Below are 22,104 nucleotides of genomic sequence, written 5' to 3' on the forward strand. Positions count from 1 at the left end.
CAATAATGTACGGTGGCTAAGCAGAGGAAGGGTCTTGGAGAGATTTGTAGCCTGCTTGGATGAAATTAGGCTGTTTATGAATGAAAAGGGGCAGGAATATCCACAGCTCACTGATATGACCTGGCTCACCAACCTCATGTTTTTTACTGATTTTACAATACACTTCAACGTACTGAACAAAAAACTGCAAGGTTTAGGGAAAACAGCAGAAAGGATGTTTTCTGATATCAGAACATTTGAGAGAAAACTGCAGGTTTTTGAAAGAGACCTTGAAAGTGGGCAGCTGAAATATTTTCCAAATCTAAAAATGCATTTGGAAAATTCTACAACATTTACAGACAATCCAAACCATCATGAAATCTAAATTTTCTAGCATTATAGTAGTTGCAAAGGAGAATTTTAGTAACAGATTTTTACAGTTCCGTAAGATGGAGACAACCCTGTGTTTTCTTACGTCTCCAGATAAAGCCAAATGTGAAGAACTTGATCTTTCCTGCTTACACTGGTTAGATTTAAAAAATCTTGAAATGGAGCTACTGGAATTTCAAGAAAGCTCTATTTGGAAAAATAAATTCTATGACCTGCGTGCAACACTTGAGAAGATGGAGTGTGAAGGGATAACAGAGGACAGCACAGTTGCTAGTTCGGAAAATGAAATCCTTAAAGTGTGGAATTCTCTGCCAAATAATTTTAAGTCAATGAAAACACTTGGGATTGCTTTTCTTTCTTTGTTTGGGTCATCCTATGCTTGTGAGCAGCTGTTTTCAGCATTGAATTATATCAAATGTGATGCCAGAAATAGACTAACAGATGAACTCAGTGCTGTATGTGTTGCTATTAAACTAACAGAGTATGAGCCAAGGTTTGACAAGTTATCAGCATGCAGACAACAGCAAAAATCACATTAATTGTGCCCACAAAAGGCGTCTTTAAAAAAAATACATGCACGTGTACAGTTGTTGTTTTTTTTTTTTTTTTCAATAAAAAAAAATGTTTAATGGAAAGCTCTGTTATTGTGTTTTTCCTTTTAAACAAAAGCTGTTAATTAGTTTGAAAAACTGTACGAATTGTTTTTTCTAAACTAAAACCTCATTATTCAGGTTTAATTGCAGTGTTGGCACTTTGAAACAAATAAGTCGTTTTGGTTTGCAGTTTGGGCACTTGGGCTCAAAAAGGTTTGCCATCACTGTCCTAGAGAGACCATCAGCATTTTGGTGGCGACACCCTGACCTGTGCTAAATAGTGAAATCAAACCCTTGCAGGCAGATTGACCATCTCAATAGTTTTGGATGTTCCCCTTTCATTTGCATCAACCATCTCAAGGGTTGGTGGTCAGTCTGAATGACAAAAGTAGAACCATACAAGTATGGCCTAGACGTCTTCAGAGCCCACACAATAGCAAAACATTGGGCCTCATTACACGGAAGGCGGTAAGGGTTAACGGTCACCGGTAATGGTACCGGTGACCGTTAACCCTTACCGCCTTACTACGAGGTCCCTTAGCGGGTTGGTACTTTAACGCCTGATTTTAGCAGGCGTTAAAAACCAACCCGCTAAGGGACTTTGGTGCTAATTACGGCACTGCAAATTTGCGGTACTGTAATTAGCACCTTCCCCATTACGATTATGCCCTATGGGGCAAAAATGGGAATGGGGAAGGGCAATGGTGGAAGGGGGAATTACCGCCCCGCCAACCTTGGTATAGGGCGGTAATTCCCCTTTCCACCAAGGCGGTGCCGGTATTTTACCGGCATGGACCAAGGTGCGATTAGCACCTTGGTCCACCGCCTACCGTGTAATGAAGCCCATTCTCTTTCAATAGTTGCCCACCTTGTCTCAGGATCCTTCAGCTTTCTGCTGATGAAGCAAATGGGGTGCTCCCTACCTTTCTCACCCAGTTGGCTAAGGACTGCACCTATACCTACATTAGAAGCATCTGTCTGCACAATGAAGGTTTGGTGATAGTCAGGAGCTCTCAATACTGGTGCTTGGCAAAGAGCTTTCTTCAGGTTTTCAAAGGCCTCATTGCATTCCTCGTTCCATTTGACCTTCTTAGGGAATTTTGGAGAGATTACATTCAGTGGAGAAGCTATGGTCCCATAGTTCTCTATGAAATTCCTGTAATAACCAGTGAGGCCTAGGAAGGCTCTCACCTGGGTTTGAGTAGTAGGTGTTGTCCAATTTTGCACAGCTTCAATCTTACTGAGCAAAGGCCTTATTTCTCCACCTCCTACCTCATGCCCAAGGTAGACCACCTTACTCTGACCAATTTGGCATTTACTTGCCTTTATGGTCAGATTGGCCTGTCCAAGAGCCTGCAAAACATGTCATAGGTGGTTAACATGCTCATCCCAGGATTGGCTGAATACTGTAATGTCATCCAAGTATGCCATGTAGAAATCCTCCATCCCAGCCAGAACCTGATTTACCATCCTTTGGAATGTTGCAGGTGCATTTTTCAATCCAAAAGGCATAACCTTAAATTGGTATAAGCCAACTGGGGAAGAAAATGCAGTCTTTTCCTTGGCATGGTCTGTCAGGGCTATTTGCCAATAGCCTGACGTAAGGTCAAATGTGCTGAGGAACTTGGCTGAACCAAGTCTTTCCACCAACTCATCTGTCCTTGGCAAAGGGTGGGCATCAGTCTTAGTGACTGCATTACGAGCTCTATAGTCCAGACAGAATCTCAATTCTTTGGATCCTGCCTTTGGTACACAACTGGGCTAGACCATGGACTAGTAGAGGGCTCTATTACCCTGGGATCAAGCATCTTCTTGACCTCCCCTTTGATGTGGGTCCTTACATTTTCTGACATTCTATATCCTCTGCTTTTGACTGGCAGACAGTCACCAGTGAGTATATCATGCTGTCCCCAGGGGGTCAAACCTGGTGAAAGTGAGAACAGAGAGGCAAACTGATTTAACATGGCTTTGCACTCTTCTTGTTGCTCAGGTGTCAGATTAGAAGAGAGATTTACTCCTTCAATCTTTTCGTCGAAGGGTAAGCCTCTGAGGAGATCAGGGAGAGCTTTACTCTCTTCTTCCTCTTCTGTTGAAGCTAGAAGCAAGGCTCCTACTTCAGGCCTGGAGACAAACGCCTTTAGTCGGTTGGTGTGGAAGACTCTGGGAGCCTCCTTGGGATTGCCCAAGTCCACCAGATAGTTCACCTCTCCAAGTTTACCCACAACCTTGAAGGGTCCCATCCATTTATCTTGCAAGGCCCTCTGCCTTGTTGGGATCATAACTAGAACTAGCTGGTCTTGAGTGAACTCAACAATGTTAGCCTTTTGGTCATGCCAATGCTTGACCAAAGCTTGTCCAGCTTGCAGGTTATCACTTGCTTCTGCCATCATTTGTGACATTCTCCTCCGGAGACCTATCACATAGTCAGTCACTCTAACTGGCTTGGGGGAAGGAGCACTCTCCAACCCCTCCTTAATCAGGGCCAATGGACCTCTGACTGGATGGCCATAAAGAAGTTCAAAGGGAGAATAACCTACTCCCTCCTGAGGGACTTCTCTATAAGCAAAGAGAAGGCATGGCAATAGAAGGTCCCACTTTCTTTTAAGGGGATCTTCTAAAGCACCTATCATGCTCTTCATGGTTCTGCTGAACCTTTCTACCAACCCATTTTTCTGAGGGTGGTAGGCGGTAGAGAACTTGTAATTAACTCCACAGGTTTTCCACATGGCTTTCATGTAGTGGGACATAAAATTTGACCCCCTGTCAGAGATTACTTCCTTAGGAAACCCAACCCTGGTAAAAATACCAAGGCGGGCCTTAGCCACAGCCTAAGCTGTAACAGTCCTCATAGGAATTGCCTCAGGGTACCTAGTAGCATGGTCTACTACAACAAGGATAAACCTGTTGCCTGAGGAGGTTGGGGGATCAAGGGGACCAACAATGTCAATCCCTACCCTCTGAAATGGGACTCCCACAACTGGGAGAGGCACTAAAGGTGCCACATTCTTGGAACCCACCTTACCAGAAGTCTGGCAGGTGTGGCAGCTCTTACAAAACGTATCTACCTCAGCCCCCATCTTTGGCCAATAAAAGTAGAGTGAGAGCCTTTCCTTGGTCTTCTTGAAACTCAAGTGACCAGCCAAAGGAATCTCATGGGCCAGTTGCAAGAAATGTTGTCTGTTTTCTTGAGGTACTACAATCCGCTTGTAGTCTCCAGGTGCAGACTCAGTTGGTTCACTGTAGAAGAGGCCATCTTCCCAGTGCAACCTATACTTCCCAGGCTCTTGCCCATCAGCCTGAGAAGCTGCCCGTTGGCGAAGACCTTCCAGAGTTGGACATTCTCTCTGTCCCTTACTGAAGTCTGCCCTGTTGGGTCCACCTGCTGCCAGTAAAGACTGCAGCTCAGGATGGTCAACAGGATCCAGACCTCCAATGAGTTCTTGGCCTTCCAATAGCTCTTCTTCAGAGACTAGCTCAATCATACAGGGTTGTACCTCCCTCTCAGCCTCAGCTGGAGGTGGAGTTACAGGTGTAACTTTGGACAACCTAGGGGAAGTCCTTGTTGGAAACACTGGAGTGCTTGCTGTTGGCTGTTTCTTGGAAGTCTTGGGTTTCCCCTTTGCTTCTTTTTGTTCAGTGATAGCAAGTTGTAACTCCAGTGAAGTAGCAGTGATATCTTTCTTCCTCATCTCCTTGGGAGTACCTCTCATGGTTCTCTCCCTTGCAGGTCTGGTGAGCTCCTGTAACCTTTTACTAGGAGGTCTGGGAGTATGCGACACTACTCCAAGAGTCTTCAGGTCATTACTCAACAGAACCCTTCCTGGTACCTCACTTTGTATGCGGACAGGTATCTTCACAGTCATGTCATTACACTGGATGAGAACTGGTAATTGGGGAAGCATCTGCACAGGCCCTCCAGCTAACTTGGTGAGGCGTTTGGGTGCCTTAGCAACATCCTCAGCCTGAAAAAAGATTTATCCACCACAGTTATGCTGGCCCCAGTGTCCCCAATGGCAGGAGTCTACTGACCATTCACCTGGACACTGTCCTTATAATACTCTTTAGTATTATCTGGGATAGTTATAGACATCTAAATTCTGTTGTTCCCACAGACCCAGAGACACTAAAGAAACACTGGCTGAGACTCCAATGGGTCCATCAGCCAGCAGTAGAAAGTTTTCACTTGCCATTTGTACTTCCTCCTCTGGAGCGAAGGCTAAGGAGACAAGCTGGACCCCTGAAGGTTTACCCTTACATCTGAGCCACAAACATAGCATTTACCAAATGCTTCTGGAATGGTGGCTTGCTCTGACCTCCTTCTGGTTTACCACCAGAAGGTGCACTACCCTGATTTGGTTTCCTTTGTGGCTTACCCTTATTGTTTTGTTTGGGGCCCTCTTTGGGATTGGAATTATTAGAATTCTCTTTGGAGTCCTTTTTTGGCTGTTTCCCCTCATCCTTTTTCTGAGTTACCCCAGAGTCCTTGTGAGTAGCCCTGTTGGCAACCCACAAGTCAGCAGCCTTAGCTAGTTCCTGGAATCTAATTCCTTTGAATCAGCCAAGTGCTGTCTGAGCTCAGGAGAGCAGGCATCATAAACTCCAACATCACAAGATTCTTCATACCCTCATAAGTGTTCACCTTATAACCCTTAATCCATCCCTCTAAGTTCTTCAAACTTTCACTCACCCAGGTAGCCCAAGGGGTATCATCATGCTTTTTGAGGGTCCTAGACCTCTTAAGGTACTGGGAAGTGGTCTTCCCAAATCTAGCTATCAAAGCTAGTTTCACGCATCCATAATCCTTCTTATCCTCCTCCCCCAACTCCATTACCACATCAGTTGCAACAGGGGGGAGCCTAGAGAACAACCAGGAAAGTAGCTCATTTCCTGTAATGTTCTGGAGCCCATGATTATATTCAAACAAACTCAACCAATCCAACACATCCAACTTAGGCTCATACATACCCACCAACTCCTTAGGCATCCGGGGTCTTTTGGGACTGGAACTCCTAGAGGATTCGGAGAGAGAAGCACTTTCCACAGACAATTATTTCATTTATAGCTCATGGTTGAGCTCCATTTCTCTGAGCCATAGTTCTTGGTGCTGTTCTGTTTGAGCACTAATTCTTTTGAACTCTAATTCAAGCTTCATTTTTTCTAGTTCCATATATTGGGAATTACGTGTGGGACCTGGTAAAGGTCCAGTAGGTACAGCTGGCAGGGCAGGTAGAGGCCCAGGGGAGACAACTGTAGCATCTTCACCCTCCTCTTCTGCTTCTGACTCAAAGTTATCAATACTAACGTTCATATCAATATCATTGCTGTTGTTATCTACAGTTGCTGGAGTGGTAGGTTCCTCTGAACCACCATCCAGACTGATTTGCTAACAACCTTTCTATTAGCTCCATTTTCTTGCCTTTAGTCAGGAGATTCTTATGCTTACAGAGAACTCTTAAACAATCAGCAGTTTTTGTAGCAAGGGACTCTAGACTATAACTTTCCATGGTTGACAGGTTTAGAAAATAACTTCTTTAGTGCTAAGCTTTGTGGTTAGTTGCACTAAGGTATCTATAAGCACACTAAAATGTATACTCAATACAAATCCCACTGCTGTACACCAGTTTTAGGTAGAAACCTGTGCAGTTCCCTTAGGGACCACTGCAAAAGATTTAGGACTACAGGTGGTTGGCAGTAAACCCAATTGGTAGCAGTCTGTACCACCCAGATTTACCTGGTAGCTGTGGCTGAGCAGACAGACTTCCCTCAAGAAGAGTTAGACAGTATATAGAGTATACACAATAGGTACAGAGATACTGTAGCACAAGCAAACACTGACCAGAGCTTTGGTGTAAAGGTATATAATTATATATTTAAAGACACACTTGTAAATCACACTAGCACAAAAAGAGGTAAGTAAATTCAACACACAGTCAATATTATATATATATATACAACCCTGATTATTTATTAGACAAGTCTTAATGAGAAACACTACTTATTTTCAGACAGAGGTGAGCGCTTAACATAAGATGGCACTCTAATCAGTTATAGAAAAAGGGAGGGAAAAGGCAGAGTTATGAAAGCACACAATTTCAATACTTTTCAAAGAACCACAGTGAGGCAGTTTAGGCAAAGTCTACTGGAGAGCAAGGAAGTTCAAATGCCAGGCCCACTCTTAGAGAGAGCAAGCGAAATGTGTCCAGGATCACACAGTGGGGTTATGCCCAAAGAGTCTTTGTAGATAGTTCACAAAAGATTGAGATCAAGTCAGGAAAAGTTAGTTAACAGGCCCCAGGCTAACCCAGGTTAGAAAGTCAAGGATTTACTGTCACCCTGTCGCAAGGGAAGCCAGGCGGGATACAGTACCTGAAATGGGAAGAACGCTCCAGCGGGGGCAGTTGTTCCTGGCAGCGGGTGCAAGTCAGTGTTTCGTCCAGAGGAAGAGGAGGTCTCGACGTGGAGGAAAGATGAAGGTCGTTGTACTGCCAGGGAAGAAACCAGCCGCTGAGTTTTCCGGTTACAAAGTACTACCCTTTTCTTTGTGGTAGTGGTAAACCGTGGTATTCCGGTTGCCGGGGTGCTTGGCACAGGCAAGGCGGCCACGAGATGGTCCAGGAAGGCGAAAAGACAGGCAAACTGGTTATCCCCACCAGTCAAAGGAAGAAGACTCTCCGGACTGGAGATCTCCTCTGTCGTTGGGAAAAGTGGTAAGACGGTTCAGCAGGGCTCCACCGGTGGTGTCGTTGTTGCAGGTCAGCTCGGCTTCTCCCTCCTCGGATTCTTTAGGTCCTGTTGTGACTTCTCAAGTTCCAGTCCCCAAAGCCCTGCTTTTATGCAGAAAACCCCCATTCATTCAGCCTAGCTGTCACTCAAACATGCTAAGTGGTGAGCCACTTGGGCAAATCACACAAGAGTGCGACTTGAGTTGCAGAGGCAACTCAGTCCAGGGTGCCAAAACCCCCTCCCACACCCCCTGTTGTAACCAGACAGAGTGGACCCCTTTTGAAGGCTTCTGTGGAGAAGCCCACCAAAAGGTGGAACAAAGGGCTCGACTTGGGTTGGAGTCACAGAAGCGAACACAAACGCCATTTTGGAACCAAGTTTCGGCAAAAAATACCAACCGGTGAATGTATATTCATTTAATAAACCGGCGGTATGTTCGAGGCTATTTTAAAAAGTGGTAGCCTCCAACAATGGGCAAATCCCATAAGAATATATTTGCGGTCGAATATAAAAAGTAGTATCCACTGCCACCAGCCAAAACTCGGTCGGGGGGAACTGGACAGTGCCCCCTCGAACAACAGACCCCGGGGCAATCGAATTGCCCCGACCAGTACATCCACAATATGATGGTTTGTACTGGTTCCGTTCACAATTTAAGACTAGTAAAGCCAGTGGTGACTTTACATGCCCTGGGAGACAGTAGTCAGTCCCAGGGTATGGAGTCTATGTTTGGGGGACACTACAACACCCCTGGGTTACTGCACGGAGGGTGCTGTGTAACCCACATATCAAACACACATGAAGCCCTATGGGGTAAAGGACCCCATAGCCCATAGAACACATATAAAGTCAAAGGAACACCTCAAATAATGTTTAAGAGTGGGAGAAAAAGAGTCTCACTCTTAGCAGGAGAAAGAAATAAACCCCAAAAATCCAGCAAAGCTGCTGGGGGACTCACTAGGTTTGGGAAATTAGCCTTTACAGAGAATTCTCCCTAACAGCCTCATCACTCCCGGCTTTCCAAGAACAGTTGGCGGGTGTCCTCATGGAGATTAAAATGACCCATAAATTGGAAAATATCCTCCTAACTGTAGACCTGAAGGCACAATGCATCGAAATATCGGACGCAAATGGTCTTCTCAAACTTCCCTCAAGGAACGTGGGACATGATGATGGCCAATGGTGACATCAAGGGTGATGCTCCACGAGCGTACACATTATCTAGGGGGAAACAACATGATTGACTACCTATTTTTATCTAGGGGCCTGTTTAATTTCTGCACAGACTTCAGGGGTAAATCTGATGGATTTTAGTGATCATAATATCCTGGATGGCAAACTCCTAAATGACAAGTCCGCCCTTGGTAGAGTCTATGCCTCAAAGTGTCACAGTGGACAATGGGGCTACAGGCTGACTACGTTTGCAGGGGGAGTCAACACTTGAATGAATTGCTGACAGCGTCTGTGATATTCTGTACCGATGTTGAGTTGGACTGGTTATGTAATCCAGTGTATTTCATAGATTTTCTCTGGGATATGAATCCCTTCAGGATTGTGGGCGAGTTCCCAAAGTTCAACCACATACACTCCTTTGATGAAGAAACTTTTTTTAAAAAAGAGAGTAATGAGCAGGGATTTAAGAAAGATAATAAACAATTCTCCAAGTCAGGAAGATAAAAGTACAGTGAATGTATGTTGAGGGCTGTGGGGAAGGCACAATCTAGGAATTTCTGGTCCATCATAAATACTAGAGACAAAACACAGGCAAGCTCCCAATGCAAGCCGGTCCAAGAGTCGGAGTGGCACAAACACTTTTCACCCCTCTATGGTCATCCAGATATTGAGGGAAATGTATATGTGAAGATGTAGCTATGGTCCCTGGATTTCACTCAAGATACAATTAGGGAATTGATCAAGAGATCCTCTGGGTCCAGGGCATCAGGGCCCAATAGGTTGACCAACCAGATCTTTAAATCAGATACTCCATTGTGGTCGTATATTCTGTACCATCTATTTACGGAGGTGCTAGAGACGAGATCCATCCCAAAGTCATGGTGGGAGGCAATAGTGATCCCTATCTACAAGAGGGGAGATCGGGCGGATCCCAAAAACTATCATTCGATCTCCCTTCTTGATGCTGATTGTAAGATCTTCACAGTCTTAATACTTATCGAGCTCGAAGTGTGGAGTGAGTCGTCTGGAATCATATGTAAAGGATTCCAGACAATCCCTGGTGGTCTAGTGGCATTGCTGGGTGCAGATCGAGCAATCCATGCCCGATCAGTGCTTCAAATAAGGTGTTGTTGAAAAGGGGAGAGTCTCCCCTTTCCAACGAGACCTCCCTCGATCTGAGCAGCACAATAATGCCGCAGATTGAGGGAGGGAAAGAAGGGAACTCACATTCTCTTTTCACTGCGGCAGCCGAAAATGTCTGCTGTGGTGAAATGTACTTTCAGTTTCATGTCAGCGTGCGTTATGCACGCTGACGTGAAACTGAAGGAAATCCAAACCCCGTGCCATGAGGAGGAACATTCTCCTCACATAGCCCGGGGGTTGGATTATACTTTTCTGCGATCGCTGCTTTGCAGCGATCGCACAAAGTGAAGTGCTAAAAAGGATGAGGTATCTCGTCCTTGGCACTGCAAACGTAATTAGTTTAGTTTAGTTTAGTTTAGTTTATTCATTTGTATTGCGCACCAGACCCGAGGGTATGAGGGCGCATGAGCAGCAAGGTGATTCAAAGCTTGGTTACAGGTTGCTTATACTTTACATTACATAATTGTACTTTACATTATTTACATATGTCAAGGACGAGATACCTGTCGCCATCAGTGATGCTGTGTGTCCTTTTAATGTGTGCCTGTGTAATGTTTCGTCCTATCTAAAATACAAATAGGGTTCCGTAGGGGCATGTGAGCTATGCTAAATGGCCTGCTAATTAGTACAACAGCTAGCAAATTCTTCTCAATGGGTAGTTTTCCCCTAGTGGGAGCCTGGGTGGACTTCTCTCAGGCGTTCGACACAGTTAATAGAACTCGCCTCTGGGAAAAGTTAAGAATCTGGGGGTTGCCTTCCAGCTTACTAGCTTTTATAGTTGAGCTCCATGAATGCTCCTATTTGAGGAGAAGGCTGGAGAGGCAGGGGAGCCTTTCTGTACGCATCCAGACTGAGCGCGGGGTCAGGCAAGGATGCATGATGGTCCCCCACTTGTTCAACCTCTACCTGGCCGATCTGGCTGCAAAACTGAGAAAATTGGCCTGGTAAGTCCAAAAGGTGGGATCGGTGTGTCTGAATTGGGTAGCCTATGCGGACGACATAGTGCTGCTCGATAAAACCCCAGTCGGATTCCAACGCTTTCTGGATGCGCTGGGAGAGCACACTCTAGCAATTGGCCTAAAGATCAATCCAGCTAAGTACAAAATTGTAATCTTTAAATAACTGTCAAAAAGGCACCTGTCTTCACTTGGAGACTGGAAGGGGAGGTCATGCCAGTGGGACAAGAAGTAGTGTATCTAGGTTTCAATCTGCGCTCCTATCCATCACAGGAGCATACGAAAGCCTTACAATTGGGATGTCAAATGAAGAAAATTAAATATGATCTATGTAAATTCGCAGTGATGCCATCAATACAATTTTACACTGAAAAGGCCATCCCAGTTTTGCTGTACGGGACTGAAAGCAACGCAATGCTAAGTACAATAGACTGGGTAAGGTTAGAAGAACGTCCTCTCCCTTCCACAGTCCCTCCCAATGGCCAGTGTTAGGTATGAATTAGGGTCACTGTCCCTTCTCTTCCATGCGGAATGGAGGACACTATCAACCTACAGGTTAATCCTGGTCCCAGGGCCGAACTCGCTCTATGGAGGAGATTAACCCTGAACTCCAGGGATGTAGAAATCAATTCTTAAATAAATTGGCTAAACTGGGGAAGGGAATCTTGAGGTCGTATGAATGCACAATGCAGGATTAAGTGGAAAATCCATTGCAGGTTAACAATTCCCTAAAAAGAAACGACTGGATAAGAACTATTGCAGAAACACGCAGCCAGAAGGTTCAGCAACCCCTGTCACTCCAGGATACGCCATGGGGGACAGTTATGGGGTACCTGAACCGTTCTTCTAGCGCCACGGTTAGAGTGGACATTTTACGGTTCCGATTGAACATTCTGCCTACAAGAGAGATTATGTACATCAGGCATAAGGACCTCTTCTCCGATAATCTCTGTAAACGCTGCGATGACCAATGTTTTCAAACTCCGAGACAAGTTCTGAGTGAGTGTGTGGGAACCAGGGAATTGGGAGATAGAAGGCTCAAGAAACGCATAGATAGGACTCGCAGCAATTCTGGTTCTGCAAGAATGCGGGACATGAGAGTCCTCTGACGTGGAAGTCTGGTGGGTACGCAGGACTAGGGCTAACATCATTCTATTTATGTACTTGATTAGCAGCAAGATCATCTTGGGCGCCGTGCTATTTTGTATCTTTTTATTGGGGCTCATTACAAGGTTGCTGGTCTGGCAGCAACGGTGCCGGTAAGCTACCGGCACCGTTGCTACCGGCCCGGCAGACTACAAGTTCAGCTCGCGGGTGCCTTTGCGCCCGCCAGGTCTGCACCCGCGAGCAGAGCATGTCGCATGCACTGACACGATTCACAAATGGTGCCGGTGCATCCGGCTTCCCCATTCCCATTGAGCCCTATCGGGCTCAATAGGAATGGGGAAGAATATTTTCTGGCGCCCAGGAATGGGCGATGACCGGGTCTGGCAAGGCCGGAATGACCCAGTAATTGCCCATTCATGGGTGCCGGAAAAATTAGCAAGTTTGGCGGCAGCCGGCCGGTTTTACCGGCAAGGCTACCTCCAAGCTTGTAACGAGGACCATTGTCTAAATTGCTTTGTTATTTCTCATGCATGTGAAAAGTCATACTCATTGGCTGTAACACATTACATAGAAAATAAAAAAAATGAATGATTTTTGTCCCATTCCCAATGGAATATTTTATGAGTGAGTAAAAATGTTTTAACTGAAAAATAGAAATGTTTTTTTGTAATATTTCTTTGCACCCATTTATTCATGCAGATTGAGAGATACTTTTCACCTCTGCAGATCAGTCGGTTAGAATAGTAGTTCCGCTGTGGTACTGTGCACCGGTCTAAAGCTATCCATGCAACTGTGTGATTGAAAGCAGGGGGACAGGCGCCTATATGTGTTTCCCATTGATGTCGGGAGTATTTGTACTCCCCAGTTTTTGCCTATTTTTAGGGAGTGAAAGTGGCACTCTTAAACACTCCCTTTTTGAAGGGCTGATCGTAACCTTCTATAAAGGCCTCAAGACTTTGCTATTCTAGAAATAATCCTGCCTTCGAGTCTCTGTTTTTCCTGATTCTATAGCACCCTGATCCCTATAGACAATATGTCCATACTGTCATCACAAATTCCCATTTCATTCCTTATTCTTTCCTCATTTCAGGCTCTAATTTCCAGTGCAGAGTCCCATTAATCCCCAATCTGACAAATTATCATATTTAAAATGACTAACTTTGAGCAGCAGAGCTTGACCTGCACCCTGGCCCTAGTAATACTCTGGTAATAAAGAGGAGCAACTCTATGCGCACTCTTCTGGTCCTTAACACATTGCACCCCTTCTGCATACCTGGCGCTCAACCAGTCACAAGACTAATTTAATAGCTTTTCAGTTTTTATTACAAAAATGGTCTTACAAAAACAGGCAATGTGGGGCTTGCTGTCTAGGTTGAGCCCCGTACATCTTTCCCTCAACCCTTAAGGGTGTATCCACCTCCCACCCCGCCCCCTACTCCAACAGGTGATAATGCAGTGCCAAGTGACTGTCTGTGTATCCCTGTCCTTGGCAGGGTCAAAGGGATGCGGCCGTATCTCTCGACACTTCCTATGTGGCTAAGCAGCTGGTACCCTTTTCCTCCAGATGACAGTCTGTCAACCCTTTCCACACTCAGCTTCTTCCTCTCTGCTTCACCCACCAGCATCCTCGATCTCTCTCTCTCTCTCTCTCTCCTTCTCTGTCTCTCCATCTCCTGGTCTTATCGCTCTTTCCCCCCCTTCAACAGCTCCCTTCTGGTCCTTCCCCTCTCGGTACCCTCCATCTCCACTCTCACTACACTCCATCTTCTGGTCCTATCTATCTCTCTCCCTTCTCCTGTCTCCACCCGACAACTCCCTTTCTGATCCTATTTGTTTGTCTCCAAATCACACTCCTCACAACACATCCCTGTTGCTACTGTTTCACCCCCCTGCATCTCGCTTTCCTCTCCTCCCTCTATCCTACTTTCAACCTTCTTCCTACTCTCCCTCTGACATTACTTCCACCCACTCTCCTATACACACCCAGCTGATAACCCTTTACCATCCGGGGAAAGGGTAGGAGAGGATTTGGCCCAAGCGAACAGGTGGCATACAAATCAGTGGGAACCGGGAGGTGGTGCAAACCAGGAGAGGGAGGGGTACAAAAACCCTGCACCCCCACATGTGAACGAGAGGTTTGGGTGAGGTCAGGGGAGAATTGGGGAACAGAGAAACCATGTGGCTGAGAGCAAAAGGTGGAGCCGAGTGCTATGGAAGTGTGGAAGAGTGTGCAGGTATGGTATTGTGTGTCAGAGAGAAGGGGGAGTAATAGAGGAGATTGCAAGAGAAGGAGTGGAGTGAAGGCATAACGTGGACGGTGAGAGTGGTACAGAGAAAGAGGGGAGTGAAAGAGAGAGAGAGTGAGAAAAGGTAGGCAAAGCAAGGGAGATTAGAGAACAGGTGGGAGGAAGTCAGAAGAGGGGGAGGAGTGAGAGTGGCACAAGAAACAAGTATGAGAAGAGCTGAAGAGAGAGAGAGAGAACACATCTCCAATCAGTATGTAGCCAGTGGGAGAGGAAGAGAGCGAGGAAACATCTCCAATCAGTATGTAGCCAGTGGGAGAGGAAGAGAGCGAGGAAACATCTCCAATCAGTATGTAGCCAGTGGGAGAGGAAGAGAGCGAGGAAACATCTCCAATCAGTATGTAGCCAGTGGGAGAGGAAGAGAGCGAGGAAACATCTCCAATCAGTATGTAGCCAGTGGGAGAGGGCGAGCGCGAGGAAACATCACCAATCAGTATGTAGCCAGTGGGAGAGGAAGAGAGCGAGGAAACATCTCCAATCAGTATGTAGCCAGTGGGAGAGGAAGAGAGCGAGGAAACATCTCCAATCAGTATGTAGCCAGTGGGAGAGGAAGAGAGCGAGGAAACATCTCCAATCAGTATGTAGCCAGTGGGAGAGGGCGAGCGTGAGGAAACATCACCAATCAGTATGTAGCCAGTGGGAGAGGGCGAGCGCGAGGAAAGATCTCCAATCAGTATGTAGCCAGTGGGAGAGGGCGAGCGCGAGGAAACATCTCCAATCAGTATGTAGCCAGTGGGAGAGGAAGAGAGCGAGGAAACATCTCCAATCAGTATGTAGCCAGTGGGAGAGGAAGAGAGCGAGGAAACATCTCCAATCAGTATGTAGCCAGTGGGAGAGGGCGAGCGTGAGGAAACATCTCCAATCAGTATGTAGCCAGTGGGAGAGGGCGAGCGCGAGGAAACATCTCCAATCAGTATGTAGCCAGTGGGAGAGGAAGAGAGCGAGGAAACATCTCCAATCAGTATGTAGCCAGTGGGAGAGGAAGAGAGCGAGGAAACATCTCCAATCAGTATGTAGCCAGTGGGAGAGGGCGAGCGTGAGGAAACATCTCCAATCAGTATGTAGCCAGTGGGAGAGGAAGAGAGCGAGGAAACATCTCCAATCAGTATGTAGCCAGTGGGAGAGGGCGAGCGTGAGGAAACATCACCAATCAGTATGTAGCCAGTGGGAGAGGGCGAGCGTGAGGAAACATCACCAATCAGTATGTAGCCAGTGGGAGAGGGCGAGCGCGAGGAAACATCTCCAATCAGTATGTAGCCAGTGGGAGAGGGAGAGAGCGAGGAAACATCTCCAATCAGTATGTAGCCAGTGGGAGAGAAAGAGAGCGAGGAAACATCTCCAATCAGTATGTAGCCAGTGGGAGAGGGCGAGCGCGAGGAAACATCTCCAATCAGTATGTAGCCAGTGGGAGAGGGCGAGCGCGAGGAAACATCACCAATCAGTATGTAGCCAGTGGGAGAGGGAGAGAGCGAGGAAACATCTCCAATCAGTATGTAGGCAGTGGGAGAGGGCGAGCGCGAGGACACATCTCCAATCAGTATGTAGCCAGTGGGAGAGGAAGAGCGCGAGGAAACATCTCCAATCAGTATTTAGCCGAGAACGGTGCGAACATTGGAGGGGGATATCTTAGGAATTCCCAGAGGAAGACGGGTAGACACATAAGCAGTTGTTAGGCCTTTAACGCGAGTCTAGGTTAGATCCAGCCCGTAAGGGCTAACCTGTGTCTAAGTCCTTTATTACATTATGTCTTCGGGAAGTAGAGACACCTGGGCTAGGGTGGAGGGAGCCCAAGGGAAAGCCAAGGGTGAGAATAGCGACGCCCTCAGTCTGCCCTTTCGGAATCTTACAGCCTGCATATTCCTGAACATTTCAAGAAAGACTCATGAATTCCATCCTTTAGTCAATGGGCCTCATTCCGAGTACGGCGCTAACCAATGGCGCTATTAACGCCTTGGTTGACGCCGTACCCGGACCGGCAGCGCCTTGGTGGTTGGCGGAATTACCGCCCCATTCCAAGGTTGGCGGGGCGGTAATTCCCCAATCCCCATTTACCCTTCCCCATTCCCATTCTTGCCCCATAGGGCATAATGGGAGTGGGGAAGGCGTCAATTACGCCACCGTAAATTACGGTGGCGTAATTAACATCAAGGTCCCTTAGCGCCATGGTATTTAACGCCTGCTAAAAGCAGGTGTTAAAAGCACCATGGCGCTAAGGGAACTCGGAGTATGGCGGTAAGGGATTACCGCCACCGCTCTCGTTAGCGGTGGCCGCTATCCCTTACCGCCATACTCGGAATGAGGCCCAATGTCTTTGTGAAGCTATCTGTGACTACATTTGAGGAACCGCAGAGCATCGAGTGGTGACAGAGCTTACACACCACAGAGTACTTAGGGTTGATTGGACCTGGCAACAGTAGAGCCTTTCAGAGACTGCCGACTACCAAAGCATGACAGGATAAGAGGACAGTAGGTAGTTAACATACCACAGGGTAGTGAGGGGCAGTGCCTAGGGAGAGCGGGTAGCCTTAGAGGTCGTTGAGTACTGAGTAGTAACAGTGCCTGGAGAGTGTGACTTCTTGTATAGAGTGCATTGGCCAGCAGGGTGGCAGCGCCTAAGACTCTTGGCCAGTTGTCAGACTGTGGAGTACTCAGGGCTGGCAGTTCCTGGTAACAGTGTGCAGTTCCAAGATGGAGGAAACCCACATAATGCTGCTGCTGGGTTACAATAGCTTGTGATGCCACAGGTGGGATTCTTACAGGATTGCAGTGGGCCCCAGAAATCACCATGGCAGTGCTAGGAAGGCCTCCGACTCGCTGGGGCCTACAAAGAAGCTCTTGTCATGTGTTAAAGTTGTACTTACCACGGTCTTGCGACTTCACTGTAGTTCCAAGGGATAAGGTCTGTCATCTGGAATAGTACAAGGTATCTGGGAGGATGTCCTCATCGCAGGATTCAATGTAGGGGGATTTCCTCAAGGGGAATAAAGAAAAAAACTTGCTGACGCGAGGAAAGGACACTGGCAGGAGTAGACGGTTCCCCAAAGGTAAACGCGTGTGTGGAGGAACAGACATAACAGGCGAGACTCAAGAAGGAGGACAGAAGGCTCGAGAAGGAGGACAGAAGGCTTCAGAAGGAGCACAGAAGGCTTCAGAAGGAGCACAGAAGGCTCCAGAAGGAGGACAGAAGGTTCAAGTTAGGCAAAAAGGCAGCAGTGAGCCCCAAGACTTGGGAGGAAAGAACAAGGAGTAACGATGAAAGAAGACAGGCTGCTGCAGACTCAAGAGTAAAAAAGAGAGAAGAACCTCAGAAAACCTGAAGCGTTGCAACAAGAGTTACAAGGGTTCCTCAGTACATGAGGTTTTGCCCACCATCTCAGAAGACATCATGGCATTGTGATGATATCCTGCGGCCCAACAACGGGCCCACAGGGAGTGTAAAAAATGCCGGAAAATGACAGCTCTAATAACAGATGACCATACTAGCACACCCTCCACATGCATTGCTCTCCAGCTGCACAGTCTACCCCAGTGGACACTGGAGTAGGACTGGAAGGCACACTGAATCCCTGCCTATCCAATAGAGACAGTCCCTACTGGAAGGCATGCGGAATCCCTGCCTATCCAACAGACAGTTCCTACTGGAAGGCACGCGGAATCCCTGCCTATCCAACAGGCACAGGCACTACTGGAAGGCACGTGGAATCCCTGCCTATCCAACAGACAGGCACTACTGGAAGGCACGTTGAATCCATGCTTATCCAACAGACACAGTCCCTACTGGAAGGCATGCTGAATCCAAGCCTATCCAACAGACACAGTCCCTACTGGAAGGCACGCTGAATCCATGCCTAGCCAACAGACACAGTCCCTACTGGAAGGCACGCGGAATCCCTCCCTATCCAACAGACAGTTCCTACTGGAAGGCACGCGGAATCCCTGCCTATCCAACAGACACAGTCCCTACTGGAAGGCACGCTGAATCCATGCTTATCCAACAGACACAGTCCCTACTGGAAGGCATGCTGAATCCAAGCCTATCCAACAGACACAGTCCCTACTGGAAGGCACGCTGAATCCATGCCTAGCCAACAGACACAGTCCCTACTGGAAGGCACACTGAATCCCTGCTATCCAATGGACACAGGCCCTACTGGAAGGCACACGGAATCCCTGCCTATCCAAGAGACACAGGCCCTACTGGAAGGCACGCGGAAACCCTGCCTATCCAACAGACACTTCCTACTGGAAGGCACGCGGAATCCCAGCCTATCCAACAGCCACAATCCCTACTGGAAGGCACAGAATCCCTGCCTATCCAACAGACAGTTCCTACTGGAAGGCACGCGGAATCGCTGCCTATCCAACAGACACAGTCCCTACTCGAAGGTACGCTGAATCCATGCCTATCCAACAGACACAGTCCCTACTGGAAGGCGTGCGAAATCGCTGCTTATCCAACAGACACAGTCACTACTGGAAGGCACGCTGAATCCATGCCTATCCAACAGACATAGTCCCAACTGGAAGGCACGCTGAATCCCTGTCTATCCAACAGACACAGTCCCTACTGGAAGGCACGCGGAATCCCTGCCTATCCAACAGACACAGTCCCTACTGCAAGGCACGCTGAATCCCTGCCTATCCAACAGACACAGTCCCTACTGGAAGGCATGCTGAATCCATGCTTATCCAACAGACACAGTCCCTACTGGAGGGGACGCTGAATCCATGCCTATCCAACAGACATAGTCCCTACTGGAAGGCACGCTGAATCCCTGCCTATCAAACAGACACAGGCCCTACTGGAAGGCACACGGAATCCATGCCTATCCAACAGACAGTTCCTACTGGAAGGCACGTGGAATCCCTGCCTATCCAACAGACACAGTCCCTACTGGAAGGCACGCTGAATCCATGCTGATCCAAAAGACACAGTCCCTACTGGAAGGGACGCTGAATCCCTGCCTATCCAACAGACACAGTCCCTACTGCAAGGCACGCTGAATCCCTGCCTATCCAACGGACACAGGCCCTACTGGAAGGCACACAGAATCCCTGCCTATCCAACAGACACAGTCCCTACTGGAAGGCACGCTGAATCCCTGCCTATCCAACAGACATAGTCCCTACTGGAAGGCACGCTGAATCTCTGCCTATCCAACAGACAGTTCCTACTGGAAGGCATGTGGAATCCCTGCCTATCCAACAGACACAGTCCCTACTGGAAGGCACGCTGAATCCATGCTGATCCAAAAGACACAGTCCCTACTGGAAGGGACGCTGAATCCCTGCCTATCCAACAGACACAGTCCCTACTGCAAGGCACGCTGAATCCCTGCCTATCCAACGGACACAGGCCCTACTGGAAGGCACACAGAATCCCTGCCTATCCAACAGACACAGTGCCTACTGGAAGGCACGCTGAATCCCTGCCTATCCAACAGACATAGTCCCTACTGGAAGGCACGCTGAATCTCTGCCTATCCAATGGACACAGGTCCTACCGGAAGGCACGCTGAATCCCTGCCTATCCAACAGACATAGTCCCTACTGGAAGGCACGCTGAATCCCTGCCTATCCAACAGACACAGTCCCTACTGGAAGGCACGCTGAATCCCTGCCTATCCAACAGAGACAGACCGTACTGGAAGGCATGCAGAATCCCTGCCTATCCAACAGACATAGTCCCTACTGGAAGGCACGCTGAATCCCTGCCTATCCAACAGACACAGTCCCTACTGGAAGGCACGCTGAATCCCTGCCTATCCAACAGAGACAGTCCCTACCTCAGCCTTTCACCTCCAGGCCATCCAGGATATTATATAAGTTGGCAAAAGATTTCACCCCTTTACATGTTTGCCTGGCTCACCCTATTTGCCCATTCTACAATATCCAGGTATTCACAGCTGCACTGCTGCAAGCTACCTGTCTGTCACTTACACATTTTGGCCACTACCTTCTTGTTATTTCATGTTTATTATGTACCGGCCTGTCCTTGAATTGTTAAGGCTGCTGCCAGTCCATAGCATTGCTGTTGGTCGAGACTGTCCCGTATCCTGTATTAGACGCTGGTCTGCCTGAACAATGCGCCTTCACATCTCCACCCTTCTCTTCAACCCTCTACGGGCAGTGCATGACGGCCCCTGCCGGGCCCTTTGAAAGATGTCCATCTGCTAGGGGGAATCCACCAGTTATTTTTCTCATTTATGGACCAAAACCTGGATTGAATCCTGACATGAAAGTCAGATCTGCTAAACAGTCTCATTTTCAGACAGCGCTCTGAGTTTTACAAACTGGCGCTGGCGGGTGTGTACCCAGGTGCACCTGCTGGCCATTGGGTGCATCACTGAATTTACCAGCATCTGTGATACCCCTGTGCACTTGCTGCAGGGCTTCAGTCATTGGTATGCCAACAGCTCATTCGGAGCACTGGAGTGACCCTTGAAAATGTATGACAGACAATGTCACTAAAAAATGTAAATCCACCTTGGGTTGCCAAATCAGCTACAAGAGTGGTGTACTCATCAACAATTTGGAAGGAAGATTCAAGACCATTTCAGGAAGGCGACCCCCAAAGGATTTCTGGAACATGTAGAACCCAAGTTGACATTGGCCTTTTTTTAACTAAAAACGGGAATCTCTTAAAATAAACAGGCACTTTTCAATATGGCTATACATCCCCTTGGCATGGTGGTTGATTGGTTAATAAATACATATAATGCCATATCTATGTTGTGATATGGTGGCCTATGGGAATATACAGTTGTGCAGACCAGAATCCATTGATGTTATTTGGTTGTGAAACTGGTTTCCAGTGACTCATTCCTCTGCCGGAGCTTGTAGATCAGACCGCCTGAGTCTGGGGTCTCTTTACAAAAGGTGTCAGTCACAGCCCAGCACCAACCTTTGTACTTGCCTGGAAAGGCTTCTCACATTCCAGGAGAACATGATCAACCCCCCAGGGGCTAAGGCAGGGAACCCCCTAAATTCCCAGACAAAGCATTCTAGGCTCACCAGGCAAACGACTCTGCACACAGCAGCCAGGACAGGAGCCTTACAGAAGGCTAGAAAGGAACCAATCAGCTGTTTCAGATTGTCTATTTAAGGGGGTATGCCCACCCCCACAGCTGAATGATCTTTGGACATTGGAAGAAGGACTTTGCTGGAGCTCTATTGGGATATAGTCTGCCCAAAGTCCCTTGCCAAGAGGCAAGACCTGTCTCCCACCCGTGCCAGAGGGAACTGCTGCCTTCTCAGACAGTAGTACCCATGACTCTGCCGACTGGAGAGCGTTCTCAGGAAACCATCCTAGCTGCTAAGGGCAGAAGACAGACTCAGCTTTCTTCAGAAACCCAGTGCTGGGTTTCACCAGATACCAAGGACTGCTGTTGGACTTGGCCAGCCTGCTGCTGAGACCACTGGTAACCTGGACTCTGCCAACTGGAACGGGCAACATTCCTGGCAGGGAAAGGCTGAAGACGCACTTGCCTCATCCTTTGTGACCCTGGACTGGTTCTCACAGCAAAGTAACACCTCTGGTTTCTGCCTCGATTCGGTTTTGAGCTACTCCAAACCGGACATCGCCTGTCTGTCCCAGCTTCTTTATGGCATGTGCCGTTGCTGCTTTTTGAACCGCAACATGTGTTGAACCCAGTCGTTCCTCTCAGCAATCCCACGCCAAATTGCTTCCTCAGGAAGCTCCCAGAAACCAGGATCAACACTGTCGAGTCCAAAGAA

The 22,104-nt window shown here is 47.7% G+C and overlaps 1 protein-coding gene across 2 annotated transcripts in view; it reads right to left on the reverse strand.

The window, feature by feature from the left end:
* The window catches only part of LOC138489446 (zinc finger protein 583-like), a 55,084-nt gene that overhangs the window by 27,337 nt on the left and 5,643 nt on the right, over positions 1-22,104 (reverse strand). Inside the window, exon 2 of one of the 2 annotated variants that reach the window (XM_069617169.1) lies at positions 17,229-17,338. The exons of the other annotated variant lie outside the window; for it this stretch is intronic. The gene's annotated coding sequence lies outside the window, so the exon portion shown is untranslated. The remainder of the gene's footprint in view (positions 1-17,228; positions 17,339-22,104) is intronic. 2 annotated transcript variants of the gene reach the window in all.

Source organism: Ambystoma mexicanum, chromosome 9, assembly GCF_040938575.1.
Source record: "Ambystoma mexicanum isolate Mex_15411 chromosome 9, UKY_AmexF1_1, whole genome shotgun sequence".
Lineage (NCBI taxonomy): Eukaryota > Metazoa > Chordata > Amphibia > Caudata > Ambystomatidae > Ambystoma > Ambystoma mexicanum.